The sequence below is a fragment of the Mytilus californianus genome, unplaced genomic scaffold (assembly GCF_021869535.1).
Source record: "Mytilus californianus isolate M0D057914Y unplaced genomic scaffold, xbMytCali1.0.p SCAF_73, whole genome shotgun sequence".
In the NCBI taxonomy this organism is placed as follows: Eukaryota; Metazoa; Mollusca; class Bivalvia; order Mytilida; family Mytilidae; genus Mytilus; species Mytilus californianus.
In genome coordinates this window covers 314,693-333,727 of record NW_026262727.1, presented here as the reverse complement: position 1 = coordinate 333,727, position 19,035 = coordinate 314,693, and positions in this window count along the sequence as shown.

Sequence of the window (19,035 nt, the reverse complement as noted above, 5' to 3'; positions counted from 1 at the left end):
TCGCGTCGAATATAAGCAGATTTTTGTTATTTTGGATGACATAAATGAAGTTTACGGTGATTTTTTTGAAAATAAAGATACGTCCGGTAGACATGACTGTAAAAAGTGTTCGTAACATTTTTCTTTGTGCTTTCCTATAACTCAATTTTGCTAAACAAATCAGGCTAAAACCCCCCTTATTGATTTTTAAGAATAATAAACTGCATACGAATTCGTCAATGTTTGTCTGGAATATGATAAATAAGGACATCGTGTCTATCCAAATTTGTTTTTAAGTAACCAAACTGGATTACTTTGGAATAAAGTAAAGATATCGGAATCATTTTCTCTTGTGGTCCTCGAAGAAAATCTTCTGGTCCTAACTATTACTATTGCAAAATTTCGATGGTCAAAACCTTCGGATCAACCTCATTTCAAAAACTTTCATTGTACATGGATCTATATGCAAGTATACAACGTATACAACGTATACCAGACGTTTCTCAGACTATGTTATTCTGTATTTAATAAATTCGTTGGTTGTTAACTGATTGATACTTCAGTCCGGGAGAACAAGATTTATTTCAGTACTAGTTGTAATTAGCTTTGAACATACTTCCAGTAATTGCAAATACTAATATTTCGGTGCTTTGTGTCTATTGTCTTAATGTTAGTTTTTTTGTGTGTGTCTCGTACCGATCTTTTGAGTTAATCTAATTGCAACTGATTTGTGCAGGTTGTTCTTATATTGTACTGTTAAACCACTGTCCCAGCTTCGGGGAGGGTTGAGCGCTCACAAACAGGGTGTACTGTTACACCACTGTCCCATTTTATGGGGTGGGTTGGGATCCCGCTAACATGTTTAACCCCCCTCCACATTCTGTATGTATTTGCCTGTCCAAAGTCAGGATTGTCGTGGTTGTCGTTTGTTGTTGTGTACGTTTCACATTTGTTGTTCGTTAATTTTTTTGTACATTAATTAGGCCGTTAGTTTAATCATTTGAATTGGTTTACAATTGTGATTTCGGGGCCTTTTAAAGCTGACTATGCGGTATGGGCTGTGTTTATCGTTGAAGGCCATACGGTGACTTATAGCTGTTAATTTCTGTGTAATTTGGTCTCTTGTAGATAGTTGTCTCATTGGCAATCATGCCACATTTCCGTTTTTATACCAACCCTGCCCTAGTCTGGAGCCTTTAGTAAAGTGGTTCATGTCTCGACTCATATTTGATATTTTGTAAATTGTTTTGTTATGTATAATTAGACCGTTAGTTTTTTTCGTTTGAATTGTTTCACACTTTTCATATCGAGCCTTTTATAGACGACTCTACATCATCCGGTTTTGTCATTTGTGTTGAAGGCCTTACGGTTACCTAAATTGCTTACATCTTCATATTTGAACTCCGGTGGATAGTTGCCTCATTAGCAATCATATCACATGTCTTAGTTAAATACCGGACTTTAAACTCGTGTTTTTATAAAAATGCATGAAATATTTGTCACTGGGCGTTACAAATTAGCAGCAAACAATCAATCAATTTAAACATGTGTTAAATAAGATGAAAATCATTTGATATTTATTCATTTTTTGGGGTGGGGGACAGGTGAATTTTATATATGAATATGGTTGCCTGGTAAGATCTGAAAAATAGGCATGATTAGCGACAGATTAAAATGAATAATAATGCCCTCTTCCTTTTCCAATCCTTCATCTATAAATTTAAACTGACCACAACGGAATAGCCCAATAGTGTTGAAACTAGCGTTAAACACCAATAAATCAAAATCCCTTCCTAAAATATGAAATAGTCGTCCTTTAACTGTTATTGTCCGTGTAGTTCTTATATTTATCCAGCTTATCGTTCTACAGTGATGTCCTACTAAGGCTGCCATACCATAAAAACATCTGCATTCATAAATTTTTTAATGTCATTTAGACTAAACGACGCCATTTTTGCCTACACAGTTGCAACACTTGGTCAGCACCTCATAAGGAACATTCATGTCATGTTTTATGTCATTCAATTTAGTAGTTCTCTAAAAGAATACATTTGTATGTATTTCCCATATTCCCCCCCGGTGGATCGCTATCCTTGCCGTGGTCGGGGGGCTTGCGTGTCTCAGTGACCCCAAGAGCTATGCCAGTTGGAGCTTCGTCTCCTGGTAGGGTTACCCATGCTGGACAGGTCGAAGGGTAGAGACCAGACTAAAGTGATCCGAACATCGTACGAGTTGCCCGATGTTTTGAATAAAATAGGCTCTCCAACCCGTTGGCCGTGGGTTGCTACCCGTGTCGGTGGTTGACGAGATCCTTGCGGATGAGGGCTGTAGCCAGACTCCTTACGGTCAGAAAATACCCGGACGGACAAGACTATAGTTCAATAAGCTGCTTTGGCTCCAATATCATCTAAACGGGAGGTCGGATGGACTCGGTTCGATCAATCGGCTGGTCATGTCGAGCCCTTCAGTTAATCCTCAACAATAAGCTTTCTTGTAACAATTTTCATGATATACACATGTGTTTTAAATAAAGCTATTTATATTTCGGATAACTGAAGAAGGCGATGGCTCATGGGTCAATCAAGTGGTACGCTTTCTATTTCGCTTGATGGATACGCTCTGCTTGAGTATACCATTCTTGGAACATCTGGTGCTTTCCGCAGTGGATCTTGGGTGCTAATTTTGGGGACCAGCTACGTTATACATGTTATACTTGGAGCTCGTTTTCAGCATTAGCACTTGACCCCGGCTCGCCACGGAAACACAGCATCGCCCTTGTAGGCACTCCGAGGTGGGTGGATGACAAGAATGGTGAATCTTTCTCATTTCCTATGGCACAACAAAACCAACCCTCTAAATCAGCTTTAATACATAAAAAAAGAAAATGTGATGATTCAGTGCCCTGTCAGGAAGATGACAGTTGGCCCAGATTTATTGTAATAAAAGGAACAGATGAAAAACCAATTTCCAAAATATCTCCCTTTGTGATTCACAAACAAATTCAAAGCGTTGCTGGTACTGTAAAAAAAGTTTCAAAAATGAGATCAGGCAATTTGTTGGTTGAATGTTCCAACAAAAGTCAATCAACAAATTTGCTTACACTGACAACAATCACAAACTTTCCTGTTTCTGCCTCTCCTCACAACAGTTTGAACAGCTGTAAGGGGATCATTCGAGACAGAAGTCAATACCTTGGTGACCTTACCGTGGAAGAAATCTGTGAGGAACTTTCAAGCCAAGGTGTAACTGATGTTGTTAGATTTCAAATAAAAAAGAATGGAAATATAATCAAATTAAATACATATCTTTTGACATTTAGAACTCCAACTCCTCCTCCATCTATTACTTTAGGTTGCTTCGGAATCAGAGTTGACAGGTTTATCCCTAGCCCAATTCGATGCTTCACTTGTCAAAAGTTTGGTCATGGAAGCAAACAATGTCGTGGTACGCAGAGATGCTTCAAGTGTTCTGACGAAGGACACGAGGGAACAACCTGTAGCTCTGAATCTTCTAAATGCGTAAACTGTGGTGAATCCCATTTTTCATCATCTAGGGACTGCCCTGTTTACCTTCAAGAAAAAAATATTATCAAAATTAAAACAGAAAGAAACATCAGTTACCCAGAAGCTAAACAGATAGCTTCTGTTTCGAATGATCTCCTTGTTTCGAACAGACCATCGTACGCCAGCAAAGTTGTCCGCTCATTCAGTCACGAGCATACACAAACTCGCATGACCTGGCCAATTGATGCTGAGACATTTACAATGCTGCCTGTTGAAACAGAACCTAACGATAAAATATTAATTCCAAGAAAACCAACACCTTCTAAAACCAGTACTCAGTCAACTCAATCTTCCTTACAGAGCTCAATGTCATCATCTAAAAAAAATGAAAAAAAGAAATCAAATAAAAAAGATACAGTTAAATCAGACAGTTGGGGCGGTGAATCTGTCTGGGATCTTCCCAGTGACATTGATGATTCTTCCATCTCCAATAGTCCTCCTTCATCTGCATCTAATAAAACTAGTTTATCTTCTGCATCTAGTACAAAGTCTTCTAAAGCCCCGTCTCCTCTTCGTTCTCCAGAACAGAAGGATGTCCCAAAGAAGCCAGCAAATACATCCTCTCAGAAGTCTTCTGAATTGAGGTCGCGGGGTAGGGGTCGAGGCGGAGTAAAACCAGCTGCGCATGGTCCTGGAGATCGACGACTCTCCTCACACAACAGATTTTCAACACTTAACGACGAATCAGAAATGGAAATCGAAAGTGTTCCGCCACCCGAAAGATTACAATCTCAGGGTGAGCGAAATAAGAATGCTGGCAAACTCGATAGCATTCGCCCGTCTATTAACAATACATGACTTATATCATCCAATGGAATTGCCGAGGTCTTAAAATAAATCTTCTCGAGTTAACGCTTCTAGTTCAGTCTTTTTTACCTACTGCATTTTGTCTTCAAGAAACTCATTTAAAAGAAAGTGACAATGTATCTTTAAAAGGATACAACATGTATAGCACATTTTCTAAGGTAGATGAACGTGCTGCAGGCGGATCATCCATTTTTGTGAAGGACAACGTCATTCATAGCACAGTCCAACTCACCACGGATCTGCAGGCAGTTGCAATTCGTTTATCATTAGATAAAACAATTACATTATGTTCTATATATATTCCACCCAATTCAATTATAGATAAAGCTAAACTCAAAAACCTTACTGATCAATTACCCTCACCATTTATACTTATGGGCGACTTCAATGCACACAACCCCTTGTGGGGAAGCAAGTCTCATAATATCAAAGGTAAGATCATTGAGGACTTTGTCTCTCAAGAAGGATTATGCATTTTTAATAATGGATCTAATACTTATCTTCATCCTGGAAACGGGTCTTATTCTGCTATTGATATCACTATTTGCGATCCCTCTCTTCTTCTGGATTATTCATGGCGTGTTCATGATGATCTATGTGGAAGTGATCACTTTCCAATAGTACTTGAACATCTTTTTACTTCTGTCCAACAGAGAGTACCACGTTGGAAACTTGACAAGGCGGACTGGTCCTTGTTTGAGAATCTCTGTCAAGCGGAACTTCAGTCAAAGATGTTTGAGACTGTACAAGATCCAATTTTAACTTTTAATACAGTTTTAACGTCAATTGCTGACAGAACTATTCCTAAGACCTCGGCAAATCCGAAACATCCCAGCAAACCATGGTTTGATGATGCTTGTGATCAAGCAATAGGTGACCGTAAAAAATCTGAAAGACGGTTCAATCAACAACCAACGACAGAAAACTTGAGTAATTTCCGTGTTTTTCGCGCTAAGGCACGGCGGACTTGCAGGCAAGCACGACGAACGTCTTGGAAGAAATTTGTCTCGGAGATAACATCTCGCACTCCGATGACAAAAGTATGGAACATGATACAAAAGATAAAAGGTAAAAATTCTAAAGCCACAGTTAAACATTTAAAAAATGGCAATGATTTATTAACATCTGAAAAGGATATTGCCAACAAGCTTGGTGAAACTTTTGCGAAATCTTCTTCTTCTAACAACTACAGGGAAGATTTTAAAAAAGTTAAAAAACAAAAAGAAAAAATTAAATTAAACTTTAAATCAAAAAATGGTGAAAATTATAATAAACTCTTTTCCCTTGAAGAACTTAAAACTTCTCTGTCAAAAGCCCATGATACAGCTTGTGGGCCTGATAATATTCACTACCAACTGTTAAAACACTTGCCAGATTCCTCGCTGGAAGCTCTTTTGCAGCTTATGAATAACATCTGGGAATCTGGTGATTTACCATCAATCTGGAAGCTTGCAACCGTCGTGCCTATTCTAAAACCAAGTAAAGATCACACGGATCCTATTAATTATCGGCCAATTGCTCTTACCAGTTGTGTCTGTAAAACACTAGAACGGATGGTCAATGATCGCCTTGTTTGGTTCCTGGAATCCAATGGGCTTTTAGCCAATATCCAGTGTGGATTCCGCCAAGGTCGCAGTACTCTTGACCATCTTGTTCGATTCGAATCATTTGTCCGTAATGGTTTTGCGAAAAATCAACATGTAGTGTCGGTCTTTTTCGATCTAGAAAAAGCCTAGGATACTACATGGAAGTATGGTATTTTAAAAGATCTGTTTGTATGGGGTTGAAAGGCAATATGCCAAATTTTATTTCGAATTTTCTATCTAACAGACAATTTAATGTTAGAGTAAATTCAACCATGTCTGATCTGTATGATCAAGAGATGGGTGTCCCTCAGGGCAGTATTTTATCTGTTACATTATTTAGTCTTAAAATCAACAGCCTTGTTGAAGTTTTAAAAAGTAATATTGAAGGTTCATTGTATGTTGATGACTTTTTAATATGTTATAGAGCCAAAAATATGAATAACATAGAAAGACAATTACAGTTATGTCTTGGAAGAATTGAAAAATGGGCCTCGGAAAATGGGTTTAAATTTTCCACTTCAAAAACGGTCGGGATGCATTTTTGTAACAAAAGGAAATTGCATCTTGATCCAGAACTCACTTTGTACGGCAACCCAATTAAAATGGTTGATGAAACCAAATTTCTTGGGTTAATTTTCGATAAAAAGTTAACCTTTCTACCCCATATCAAAATGTTAAAATCGAAATGTTTAAAAGCACTAGATATTTTAAAAGTTGTCGGCAGCACCGACTGGGGTGCTGATCGCAACATTTTACTTAATTTATATAGATCTCTAGTTAGATCTACACTAGATTATGGCTCTATAGTGTATGGCTCTGCAAGGAAGTCCTACATACAGATTCTCGATGCTGTGCATCATCAGGGTTTGCGTCTCTGTCTTGGCGCATTTAAAACCTCACCAGTTGAGAGTCTGTATGTAGCGGCTGATGAGCACTCACTCTCTAACAGACGTTTGAAGCTTGCACTTCAATATGCTGTCAAACTAAAAGCCTACTCAGATAATCCTGCCTACAGCTGTGTTTTTAATCCAATTTATGAAGATATTTTTGCAAAACATGAAAATAAAATTCCTCCGTAAGGTATACGTTTAAAATCACATTTAGCTTCTTTTGATTTAAAATCTGTTGCTCAAGTTGAAACTTGCAAATGTCCTCCATGGGAACTTCCCAAACCAAAAATGATATTTGATCTCCGTGAACACAATAAAATATAAAACAAATCCTCTTTTAATTCAGCAACACTATGCTGAAATCAAAGCCAATTATTCAGATTTTTCAACTGTCTATACTGATGGATCAAAAGATGGTGACAGAGTTGCATCTGCTGCTGTCTTCAGGGACAGAGCTGCAACTCTCCGTTTGCCATCTGAAGCATCGATCTTTACTGCTGAAGCAGAAGCAATAATTTTGGCTTTGAAATTTATTGCTTCTTCAGATAAATCCAAATTTATTATATGTTCTGATTCACTTTCATGCTTACAAGCTATACAAAATACTAAAATTAAAAACCCAACAATTCTCAAAATTTTATATGTAATGAGGAATTTAAAAATTCTTCTTAAAGAAATATTATTTCTATGGGTGCCGAGTCATGTTGGAATCCTTGGAAACACAGCTGTAGACCTTGAGGCAAAGAATGCCCTGGGTGACCCTTTATCTAACTGTGATATACCATATACCGATTTTAAATCTAATATTAGAGAATATGTTTTTAATATATTGAAAAATGAATGGAGTAAAAAAGATGGTAATAAATTACATGAAATTAAACCTAATTTATGTAAACCTTTCAATAATTTTATGTGCAGAAAAGATCAGTGTGTTATTTCTAGATGTCGTATTGGTCATACTAGAATAACACACGAATATCTTTTAAAAAATGAAGTAGAACCACAATGTATACCTTGTAACTGCAAGTATACTATTAAACATGTTTTAATCAATTGTATTGACTTTGCTGATATTCGGAAGAAGCATTTCAATGTCAATAATATGTATGATTTATTTAATAATATTCCATTTACAAATATTGTTTCATTCTTAAAAGAAATTGGAATATATTATAAACTATAAAAATGTTGTTATATTTAAAACGATTTTAATTTTTATCACGTTATCTTAGTGTTGATTTTTATTTGTAAATAATCAATTTGCTTTAGTCTAGAATTTTAGTTTATTGAAAGACCTTTTGTCTGATTTTAAAAATATACCTTAAATTGTTATAATATTCGAATTAGCTCTCGCCGCGATATAGCCTTTATGTGCTAATGCGGCGTAAAGCAAACAACAATCAATCAATCAATGTATTTCCCATAGGGTCCTATATTATACTATGTCCCCCGCTGGCGGCCATTTTGGATGATGGATCGGCTACAAAGTAACAACATTTAGTCAACACCTCATAAGGAACATTCATGCCATGTTTGGTTTCATTCCATTCAGTGGTTTTCTAAAAGAAGACATTTGTATGTATTATCCATAGGGTCCTATGTTAAACTACGTCCCCCGCTGGCGGCCATTTTGGGTGATGGATCGGCTACAAAGTAACAACATTTAGTCAACACCTCATAAGGAACATTCATGCCATATTTGGTTTCATTCCATTCAGTGGTTTTCTAAAAGAAGACATTTGTATGTATTATCCATAGGGTCCTATGTTAAACTACGTCCCCCGCTGGCGGCTATTTTGGATGATGGATCGGCTACAAAGTAACAACATTTAGTCAACACCTCATAAGGAACATTCATGCCATGTTTGGTTTCATTCAATTCAGTGGTTGTCTAGAAGAAGTTCAAAATGAAAAAAAGTTAACGACGACGACGGACGACGGACGCCAAGTGATGAGAAAACTCTTCGGGCCTAGTGAGCTAAAAAGGAGGAGTATCTTTTATTGTTTGATTTTTTTTTTCGTCAAACGCGAACCTATTTTTTTTTTTTTACCTTTTTCAGCGCTATCAATAAAAAATTTTTTTTGTAATATTTAACACTATAAGGTATGAAATAAATCTGGATTCAAAATATATTTTTTTGGTCATCTGTTTGGCCTGAATCTTTTCCCCAGCAAAGTGGGGATAAGAATATTTTTTGAGAAAAAAACATAAAATCCCCTTCGACTTCGTCGGTAGGGGACTAAAATAAACATACCCCCCCCCCTTTTTTTTTGAGGTTCAATGGTCGTTCCCTTATTAATCAAAATAATAATTAAAAATAAAAGCTAAACCTTAAAAGTTTCCTATGAATCAAATACTGAACTATCTTGTAGATCGCAAAATCAATAGTTTCCTTATATTCTTTTATTGTTTTAACCTATGTAATTCATATATGCTCAAATCAAAATGTAAGAACAAGTGTTTGTCAAAATGATGAAATCGGTTTTAACCTCATAAACCTGTTAACCACTGCCTAAGTATTTATTACAAAAATATGAAAATCAACAAATTCATAGGTCTGTCTTAAGTTTGTTCCTCAACAAACAAGTGATGTGCATCGTAAAATCATATTTCATGAGATAATCATGTGAACTGGTTTATCTAACCTCATTAACATGTCACTTTGATAGCTCGTGAGAAAAGATTCGTAAATGACCTCAATTTTCTACTCTAACATATGTATTAGTAATCTTGCTACATGTCTCTTCTTTATTATTTTTTTTTTCAATTTTGCCCCTTTAACAATTTTATGCTATAACTAAGAGATTACCATTATACTGACATCTGCAGACAAGGGCAATCAGTATACTGGCAGTTTTAAGTAAACATATAAGTTAGTAAGAATGAAATAAAAGAAAGGGAATTGTAGCAAGTCTACAAAGACGAAAGAAGAACAAATTGTTAATTATTAGTTATACAAGGGAAGTTAGTTTGAAAATTATTTTCAAAGAAACTAAAACGACATAATATTATAGTTTATATATATAAGCACATAGACGAACACATATTCTACGTTAATAAATTATTCTAAATTGTATAATATAATGCATAATTAATAAACCATGATCATTTGCATGAATTTGTTTTTTAATCCATTAAAAATTATTTTATTGTAATATTGATATAATTCTTGAATTCTGTACAATCAACCAGTAATGGAGAAATTAAAATTAAGGTCGATGTCTCAAGAAATTTATAATTTATGAGTTCAGAATATTCTGACAACCACCTGTGATACAGAAAGAAATTCGGTTAATACTTATTGCAGATGGATAACATTTAAACTTCCTAATCTAAAATGTGTAATAAATCACAAATAAAGGGTCAAAGCACTAATAAAATGAAGGCGCGAAGTTTTTCTCGCGTATTTTAACACAGTAATTACAAATAGGACAACACGTCAACTAGAAAATGAAAATGACTTTTTCAAGAATGTTACTTTACTAAGGGGACGATCATTTATCTTTAAGGGGGAGGGGGGGGGGGATATGTTTTTTTTCATAAATAATATTCTGATTCCCAAACTGATGAAAAACAAGCAGAGGACAAAATATATATTCTGAATCCTGATTTCCCCCATTTTAAGTGTTAAATTTTGAACAAAATAATTTGATTGATAGCGTTGAAGAAATTAATTTAATTGTTAAATGGTTGCTCCCTAGAAGACTTTTCACTGGGCCGATGCCTTTGCTGGTGGACTGATAGTCCCCGAGGGTATCACTATCCCAGTAGCCAATACTTCGGTACTGGCATGAAAATACGGATTTGGTGTTTTTAAAATTTGCTGTTACAAAATTTTTGAAATAATTTAAAATTAAGGAATGTACGTATCTCCCTCATGCAAAGCTCTGATTCCTTGTCCGACTTTGGTATTCTTTTGGGTCCTTTTTGGTTTATAGCTCTTTTAATAGGCCTAATTTGGATTTTCAATTATTTTGGCCTCGAGCATCACTGAAGAGACATTGGTTGTCGAAATGCGCAAATGGTGCAGACAAATTGGTACCGTTTATGTTATTACTACCACTGGTTCGATGCCTCTGCTGGTTGACTGATAGTCCCCGAGGGTATCACTATCCCAGATGCCAATACTTCGGTACTGGCATGAAACTACAGATTTTGTGTTATTAAAATTAATTTTGCTGTTACAAAATTTTCGAAATTATTTAAAATTAAGGAATTTATCTCCCTCGTGCAAAGCTCTGATTCCTTGCCCGGCTTTGGCATACATTTTTGTCCTTTTTGGTTTATAGCTCTTCATCCTCTTAAAATAGTGAAGACATTTTTTTATATAATTGAATGAACAGCGATATTGTAGTACGAATATGTGAATATTGACAATAAAGACAGTGAAAGGAAATTAAAAAAAAAAGGTCTTACGAATTACATCACATAGTATGCTGAAATTCTTCTTGAATGAGCTCTAGTTAATATGCCTAGGCCAATAAAAATAGTACATGTGTTTCGCTTACCCTATCTACCCTTATTTTAAGTGCCTACCCTAACACAGTTTTTGAATACGATTCTTCAAAATTTGTTATGAGTGTGTTGAATATCTTATTATATAAATTTAGCATGTTTGTAGAATTTTATACTTCAGTCAAAGTATATTTGAAAGAAATTCGGTTAAGAATGTTATTCCTTTTCATTTTGACGAAAATTACTCAAAATTAATAGAAATCTAAGTTTGTTAGCACTAACAATTAAGACCGTTTGTTTCTGAGATCGCCGATCTTTAGTATTGCAAACATTGGAAAGATCGATCTTCAATCGGACTAAAAGAGACCACCTCAAATGTGGTTTTAAAAAGATCGATTTTTTTATGAATCGATCTTTCTTCAAGTGTGAAAGCTTAGATCCATCGCGATCGATTTTTCTAAAATGTTTTATGTAGATATGAAAATAAAACTGCGCATGGTCAGTTTGATATATATTCTTATAAATGACTGCTTTCGGTGTTTCATCCATATTCTCAAATGATTTGACAGAACGTGAAGATAAAAAACAAATAAATATATTCGACATTTTGCGTCATTCTTCTAAAAAGATTAATATAAAAAAGAAAATGTGGTATGATTGCCAATGAGACAACTCTCCACAAGAGACCAAATGACACAGGAAATTAACAAATATAGGTCACCGTACGGCCTTCAACAATGAGCAAAGCCCATACCGCATATACAGCTATAAAAGGTCCCGAAATGACAAATAAAAAACAATTCAAACGAGAAAATAACGGCTTAATTTATGAAACAAAAAAATGAATCAAAAACAAAAATGTAACACGTCAACAAACGACAACCACTGAATTACAGGCTCCTGACTTGGGACAGGAGCCTGTACCCGTTTCAGCGCACGACTGATACCGTTACTTATTCGTTCCTTATTCGCTTATATGTTGTAATACATTGCACCTTGTAGTAAAAAATCTTTTCAAATTGTTTTCTTGTCTCTGGTGTTAGCTATGGGTTCTTAAAGGTGAAATAACCCTATTAGCGCGTGTGTACCCGTTTCAGCGCTAGAATGATGCCCTGTTACTTATTCGCTTATACTACGTGTGTTATAGATGGCACCTTTTAAAACAATTTTTTCTATTTTTTCTTGCCTCTGGTGCTATTGGTTCTCAGAGGTGAAATAACCCTATTAAGGTGTGAATACTCGTTTCAGTGCTCGACTGATGCCCTGTTACTTATTCGTTCCATATTCGCCTATAATACGTGTGTTAATAGGAGCACCTTTTAAAAAATATCTTTTCAATTTTAGTTATTCATTAATATTTTTTTTTTATTTTCTGCAAATTCCTCATCTTCAAACGAAATGACCGTTATAAGTAATATTATTCTGACATTTTTTCGTTTAAGTGACATGTTAATCAAAAAGATAATTAATAAATGCAGAAGCTTATATAATTAACCAAATATTTCCTTATTCTATTTTCTACGATTTTTTGTTAACGAAATGGTTAGACCGATTATTTTAATATTGCAATGCATACTAAATGTAAACGCACTAGTTCTAAAAAGATCGTAAACGAGAGATGCTCATCAAAGGTCGATTCAATTCCGTGCAAGTGTTAACGGGGTCTAATTAAAATAATTTCTGTTTTGATCATTCATCCATAGGCATTTATGAATTAATCACAAGTATCCAAATATTCCGTAATGTTGCTATAGAACTTCAATCTGAGTATGCTCATACAGCTGTCATACCGTGATTATGAATGGAACTTAGTCCGGCCTCTTTTCTCAAATCAACTCTAACTTGTTAATTGGTTTTTTTCATATGCATTCCTCTTTAAATCTTCATTCCGACAACTTTTAACCACAGACACGATTATGTTTTTTAATACAAAAATTGCGCACCTAGTACCTGCTAGTTCAAATTCACAGGCTTTCATGCTTAGCAAATCGGAACAGAATGGTCAATTAAAAAAACCTACAATGTTAGTTGCGCATATGTTGATTTCTTTAGAAGCACTTTATTTTACACGTATGCGTCGTTGGGTTACTGTTTTGTTGGCGTTTATCCGAAATCTATTATTATACTCGTGTAAAAATGTAAGCGCCATACACATTCAAAATACGTCAGTGCAATTTGCAATATCAATATATAGGTACGTAATGTACCTATTGCTATAGATACATTGAATTTTGATGACATGATTGATGATTTTCGTACTTTCGTAATGATTTGAGGAAATATAAAAACAATTAAAAACCTACTCAAGAGATTGACTCTAAAGAACAGATCAGTCCATACATGTAGGAAATTAAGACTATTAGTATATCATAATTTGATTGGCTCATCTTGTTGTCGAGTATCCAGATTCGGTTTCGTTTCTTGACAGTCGTTTTTGTGTGTTTTTTTTGTTAGATTGCTTCATAGTTGACTCTCTTTTTATCCATTTTTTTTATTATTTGCTGTTTTGCTGTTTGTTTCAGTTACATTAAATTCACATTAATATACACATAATTTATTTATATATCCAATTCAGGAACACATCTATTATATTTATTAAACAATTTGATTTTCTTCTCGGCAAATCAAAACGATTGTCACCTTCTCCTTCAGCTCAAAAAGGAATAACTCTCATATACGTTTCCAGTTCGCGGAAACCGCGACGTCATAAACCGCTGACGGCATAGTACTGTTGCGCTTGTATGTGCGCATATACAATAGAGGGATTTGTCTTTAATAAGCTTTGGATTCTCAATTTTATTTTGGCCTTGAGAATCACTGAAGAGACATTGAAATATAGTTGACCTATTGCTTATAGTTTCTAAGAAACAGTCTTAACAAAGAAAACTAAACATTGACCAATGAACCATGAACATGAGGTCAAGGTCAGATGAACCATGCCAGGCAGATATGTACATCTTACAATCCTTCCATACAACAAATGTAGTTGACCAATTGCTTATAGTTTAAGAAAAACAGACCAAAACACAAAATCTTAACACTCAGCAATGAACTACATGCTAGACATGTACACCTTAAATCATTCCATACACCAAATATAGTAGACCTATTGCATACAGTATAGGAAATACAGACCAAAACACAAAAACTTAACTATAACAAGCGATCAAATTCAATTTAACGGCAAATTCTGAGAAAATATCCGTTGTATTATTAATAGGAGGAAACCATAAGAAAAAAAAAGGAAATATGTCTGTCAAAATGCTTTAACTTTAATTTGGCCCTTTTATATCAATTGTTCCTATGATATCATTAAGCCGCAAGTCAAATCGAAGACTTAAAAAATGGTACTTCGCAAGATCTGGTTTGTGTTAGCCCAGCTTTAATTAGCGTGGGGCGTTGCCTTCCTGCAGACAGCGTTCCAACAGGGGCGGATTTAGGCAGGGACGTGGCGGGCGTGCGCCCCTCCCTAAAATTTGCAAAACATGGGTTATCTTCAACTTATTTAAGTATCAGAAGAGACCATTCCATCTTTTTTAACATTCAAAGTATATAAAACAGTCAGTTTAACAAAATCAACGTGATTACTAATCAACTGACGATTTATTTAAATTCTATAAATATTGTATACTTCAAAGGAAGGTGTCAAACGCGGAGCTGCGTTTGATGACAAATATAATAGGGTTTTAGCAGTTAAAGTAAAAACAATTGTTAAATTGTATTTGCGGTTTTTATATATTAATTTCTTTGATAATCGAAGTTCCAAAACATCCCTTACTTACTTTCACAATTTCATCACGGCCAAGAAAACAGTCCAGGTGAGATTCTTTCTTAATATCCTTAATGAAAGATAGAATTACTGTTTCAAGCGAAAGGTTAGTTTATTAATTTGTATCTCTGTGACTATATATATTTCTCACTTGCAACCTAAATATTTTGCCGAATTATGTACCGTATTACATGCATGGGATCCCCAGAAAATAAACATAACTTCGTAAACGCATCTCATTTTGATTGTAGTGGTTTGTGGCGAACACAGTATATATAAAGTCTGGCACGATCTCCGAAAATAAAAAAAAAAGTGAAAACAGATATTATGAAAGGACAATTAAAAATCGCTGGTAAAAGTAGAAATTTTCGTTTGCAAAATCTAATACTAGTATTGGTCAGGTGAGCCATTGTGATCTGTCTCGTCTCACTTTGTGTCCGTCGGTCCGCACGTCTATCTGTCAACTCTTCACATTTCCACCGTCTGATGTTTGGCAGGGCTGGTGTTATGGAGTGTTAAAGTAATTCTTAAGTTAACCGGTTTCATTTCACATTATTGAAACCATGTACAATTGGCTAAGACACATTGAAGATGTGCAAAACAAGGGTTAATCTTTTTTTGGTGGTATTCCTGTATTTCTTTATGTCACAAATACCAGCACCATGTCTTTCAATGTTTAGTTAAGATATTACCTGATATTGCTATATAGATAATTTTACAACAAGTGCTGGTGTCTTGATTGTAGATTGGTTTGCATAGGAACACAGAATCAAAATAAAATGTTCGCATGATCTTCAGCTTCTGTTTTTGGGGTTGTAGCTTTATAACTGTAGCTTTATAAACTCATATATGCAATATGAATCCTTTAGTGCGTAAGTTAGGGGTGTTAGGAGGTTGTTGTAGATTTTTCCATTTTGTAGGAAACCTTGCCATCATAACTCGGAGGTTCTTCTCGGAACAGGGACATATTGTTTTACCTCTGTCCGTCCATCCGTCAGTCAGTCACTTGATATTTGGTCCGGAGGATCCACTAGGACGCATACAAATCTATTGCGTCATTATTGCATTTTCCCCCTGGAGATATTCGATTGACTAATATGAATGCAACACCAGTGTTCCCAGCAACCATTGACATAACATTCGCTAGATTTTTTTTAATATGGAGGGTCAGCATGTGTACTCCGGGTTGAGGTCTGTCTCTATCCTTGTTGTCTTCAGTCCCGTTTTCTGGGAAATATATGGGGGTAGTCTCAATGAATAGAAGCTCACAGATTTCTTGTAAATTATGGTGATTGTAGATTGTTGTCAGGGATGGATTTAGGCGGTTGCAGCTTGAAACTTTAATTTCTCGCTAATTTTACCACACAATAGTTCGAGATATCTACATTGCACCCAGGAGAATATTTCAATAATTTAACCTCAAAAAATTTTTCGCCTCGCTCCGCTCGCCGAATATAAAACTTTGCGCCCCCTAAACAAGAAATCCTAGATCCGCCCCTGTTCCAGTGTACCAGCACTATACAGTCCTGCAACTACGGTAGGCTAGCACAAAGCAGTCAAAATTATACATACATCCTTTGTTTTTTTATTTATTTTATTTTATTTTATTTACTTCGCTTTTTCTTAAACATGCAAAATATTTAACTAATTATTTTTGCAAAAACTCACATACACAAATTTAGGCATATTTCGGTTTACACAAAATATTTGGCAACTAAATTCACATACACAATTTGGCATATCAAAATTATCCGCTCTTTACTTGGCTGCTGGTGTACCAGGACAACGTTGCTGCCGCTCACTGCTGTTTGCTTGGCCTAGCTTTCCTCCTGTTCCTACTTTTGGTGGCTCCGTGTTTATCAATTATTTATTTTTACGTATATATTTTTTTATTTATCTTTGATTTTCTAAAAAAATAAGTATTTTTATATTTTTTTATTTTATTTATTTTTATATTCTTTTCTTTTATTTATTTATTAAATTATTCATCAATTTATTTATTCATTAAATTATTCAAATTTTTACTCTATTTTACTTTATATTTAACCTTTTTTGTCATTCTAAATTATATCAATTACCATATGGTAAAAATTAAATTATCAAATGCCCAAAAAGGCACAAGCTAGGGCCGACCGTGCAAGGCCTATATAGCCAGTCAAGCTCGTTAAAAACGTCCATTTGTTGTGAACTTTTTTTTTAAATGTGCACTGAATAGATGAAAACACGAAAGGCGACACATAACCTTATGTGAAAAAAAAAAACAAACACGTTTTGATCCAAAATAAACTCGTTTCAGTAAATCATGTTATATGTGAAACTAAATCTTGTTTTGTATCACATAGTGCATGGATGTAATATTTTACCTGAAAAGTTTAAGATTAAAAAAGAATTTTCAGACAACGTTTTATTCTTGACCGTGAAATAAATGCGTGCTCAGACAAGACTGTACAGGTTTTGCTTAACTCTGTTGACCACATCCTTACGAATCTAGTGGATAGTTGTCTCATAAGAGCTTTCTTACATTTTGACGAAAGGAACGAACGAACGTAAAGGTAGCGTGTATTACACGTTTCTACGATAATGATGAGAGTCTGTGTTTTTATCAGGTAAAACAGCATTCTTTTCTGAATTAAACTTGAATGTCTTTTTAAAATTTAAGCATATTGCAAATAAAACACGTTTTTGATATCTGAATTAAAGAAAAAAATTCAAATACACTTATGTCCGATACGTTACTATTGTTTACCACGATTACACACATTTGCGCGGGAATTGTTTTCAAAATTAACATTTTAATGAAATTATTCAAGTATGATACTCTAAATTTAACGACAAGATTCACACTTATTTTAAATGAGTATGCCATCATCAAATTGTCAACGCGGATCATCGTGATTTGCAAGACAAGGATTCTGCGATGTTTTGAAGTAGTGTGAGGTAAATCTGTGGAGAAAAGATTTTGCGATGAAGTTTTTTTCTACTAATATTACTCTTATTAATTTAAAAAAAAATGAGACTCTTGCGATCGCAGAAAACAAAAGTGAACACCCCCCCCCCCCCCCCCCCCCCCCCCATCCCCATTTCAAAGTTAATGGTCGTTGCCTTAGTATTCCGCAGATTTTAATAATAATATTCATTATCTTCAGTTGATCAGAACATTCTTTTACACGTCGTTTATTTGTTTCATCTAATAATTGTGGACCTTTCTTTTGTTTATAGGATTTTTTTTCCTGACGAGCCTATATTTAGGAAATTTTGTAGAGTTATGAATCTCCTTCCTCCTGGTGGTATTTTTATTTTACAAACAATGGTACATTAGTATAGAGATTTTTTTTGGGGGCTTGCAAACACTTTTATGAAACACCATCGAAGTTCCATGACGCTTCAATTAAGATTACATAAATATGTCAAAATAAAGGATCCCTTAAAACGAGTCTAACGTATGATTCGTCAAGCGTACGTACCTTTCGTCAAATTGTAAGAAAGTTCTATTTATAATTAGTATTGGCAATCATACCACATCTCATCTTTTTTTAATTTTTTTCAAATGTATATTTGTATTTCAATATGTGCTTGTACGGAAGCATATTAGTGCCGCATATTTTTTTATTATATTTCTTCCTATGTTTGCGTTATTACCTTTGGTCGTTTGAATTGTTTTACATTTGTCATTTCAGAACCTTTTATAGTCGACTATGCGGTATGGGCTTTGCGCATTTTTGTAGGCCATACGGTGACATATAGCTTTTACTTTCTGTGTCAATTGAATGAATGAATGGATATTTTATTTGCAAAAGCATATAGAACATGCTATGGCAATACATAATATATACACAATGTGACAAAAGACTGATAACAGAGAACAATAAAATAATAACATTACTAACCAATAATATCAGATCTAGCTTTCCATGCATTCTTCAAATAGTTACAGAGCTTAATTGTTAGCGATCTAGAATTAGCTTTCAACAAACAAGATAGTTTA